Source organism: Chaetura pelagica, unplaced genomic scaffold, assembly GCF_000747805.2.
Source record: "Chaetura pelagica isolate M959 unplaced genomic scaffold, ChaPel_1.0 scaffold300, whole genome shotgun sequence".
Classification (NCBI taxonomy): Eukaryota; Metazoa; Chordata; class Aves; order Apodiformes; family Apodidae; genus Chaetura; species Chaetura pelagica.
The window spans coordinates 87,935-90,308 of NW_009951945.1; the positions used below are offsets into that span (position 1 = coordinate 87,935).

At 41.3% G+C, this 2,374-nt stretch overlaps 1 protein-coding gene across 1 annotated transcript in view; it reads left to right on the forward strand.

Moving 5' to 3' along the window:
* Positions 1-2,374, forward strand: part of UNC80 (unc-80 homolog (C. elegans)) — an 88,370-nt gene that overhangs the window by 79,303 nt on the left and 6,693 nt on the right. The window lies entirely within an intron of this gene.

A 2,374-nucleotide genomic window follows, 5' to 3' on the forward strand; every position in this document is an offset into this window, starting at 1 on the left:
AGGTGTAGCAACTCACCTTCAGTTTTCAGCTTTGATTGCCAGTAACTTTGAGGAGGCTAAGGGGAAGGGGAAAAAAAAAGGTGTAGCAAGTGAAATAGCAGTCTGGCTGGCTAGCCTCAGGATTTTCCCCTTGTTTAGCAATTGCTTGAAAGGCATGAGAAAGATTATCCATGAAGCATTAGCTGCAGCCTGTTATAAGCATTAGTCTGGAAGCTTATATAAAACAGAGACATCTGTTTTTCCATTAATCTCACAGTGCTGTCACCACAAAAGGCTTAATAATGATATCAAGCTGTGTTCTTTAACATGCACTAATAAAACTAATTACGATAACTCCTGTGGAATATAGATCTCTGTGGATGCTTCACAGTAATTCTCACTACTTTTCCAAAGTGTTTCCAGTTCTCAAATGATGGCTTGGAGAGCTTGCAGGTGAACACCATTAATACATATTTAAAATTGTCGTCAGTGCTGGAGTTCAGGTCTAGCTGTTCCCTGCTATCCATGGACAGGGGAGTTTGTGTGCAAACACTGCTAGGACCATGGTGTCAAACGGATCAGGAGTGAGCTTGGAAGGGAGGTCTGCACCTTTAACAGCCAGCTCAGTCGTGTCAACCATCCTTTCTGTCTTGCTGCTGCTGTGCTTGCACCTCTCAACCCATCCTTTCGAGGTCAGAGAGCTGTCCTTAGTCCCAAGAGCATCTCTGTTTCCTTCCAGAAGAACACAGTCCCTTACACTGGCAACACAGGGAGTAATACACTATTTCATGACTATCACACCAGCTGAAGATTTGTACATGTAGAGGGGTGTTTGTGTGAATGGTTTTTATTTTGTGAGCTTGATTTTAGATGTCAGTGGTGACTTTTTGGGGTGGGGACTGGCTGCTTTGTCCGTTTGTTCATTCTTCTTATCTGACAAATGGAGAGTTTGTCACTGAGCTCATCCCATGATTCATGGTGTCCTTTGTGTGCATGAATCCTTTGGCAGATCGGTTCCTAATCGGTGCTACTGTAGGAGTGGCATTAGGAAAAGACATAGGCTTGTTGGCAGCAGCAGACATTGTGTTATCTGCTTTTGTAATAAAGCAAAATGCTCATCCAAGTGTGCTTTGGGGCCTAAAGAGAACAGAAGTCATTCAACCGAAGAAGTTAAGTGTCATCCCTGAAGTACAGCTAAAACTCACTGCAGTTGAGGAGGATGATGAAGGAGAAGGTTTGTACCTGAGTTAAAGCCATAATGACCTGACACCAGGCTACATCAGGTTTGCTTTTGAAATGTTTTGATCTTGTTAAGTGGGGGGGAGTCACTCTTTAGAAGAGTGGCAAAGCTGAAGAATACGAGACAGCTAAGTCAACAGATGAGTTCAAATGCAAGGATTTATTTTGAACGCTGAAATATAATCAGCTGTACAGTGAGTCCCTACTAATTTCTGTCACCAGTTTTCACTAGGGACCAGCACACTATCCTCCACCCTGGTACAGAGAATTCCTTAGACAAAAAGGTTAACAGATGTACTTGGGAGTCAGTTCTGTTAAGGTTTATTATTCTGTTCAAGGAGTGGACACTACATCTGAAGAAGGGGCATTAGGACTTGGAAATAATGAAGGCAGGGAAATACTACAAATGTTTATAAAAAGGCTATGTTAGAGTTCTGTTAAGAAGAAGGGATGTTTCAAATGCATTGTTACATGTGCAAATTGGATTCCTCCTCTAAAAGACAGAAGTAATAAAGCAGATGTTGTCAGAGCTCGTTGTGCTATGGGGATCAGAGGACAGAGTTAATGTGTTTTTATATTCAGGAACATTAGTTCTGAATAACGCAGGCTTGAGTTTTTCTTACATAACTTTGATTTTGGCTGGAACATAATGATAACAACTGTTTAGCATTGCTGTTTGAATTAAAAAGCTGATGTTTAGTCATAACTGACATAAAGAAATTAATCATATGGAGACTTCAACCTTATGGAAGATAAGAGTTTTAAATAAATTAAAGTGACAAACACAAAAAAGAATTAAGTCTGTTTCCCTTTTTTCTAAAGCAATTAGACCCAGCCCTGTAGAAGAGCAAGGAAGACAAGAAGGGAAGAACATTTAAGTGCTAAGAAGACAGCAGGGGGTAAAGGGCTGAGGAGCATGCTGTCCACCACTGTGAAGTGTAGTGGTTATAATCTGACAGGAGAAGATCTTTTCCCAAAGCAGAAAGATGAAGAATGAGAAGTCACTATAATGGAAATCTGTTGCACAAACAAATTTCCCTTTAATGTTTGTCCTAATGCCCATCTTAGCTTAATGGTGCTCAGGAGAGGAAAACAAAGCCAATTCACACTGCCCAGGCAAGAACAGCAGACTTAACCCTAACGGGGGGGAGGGGGG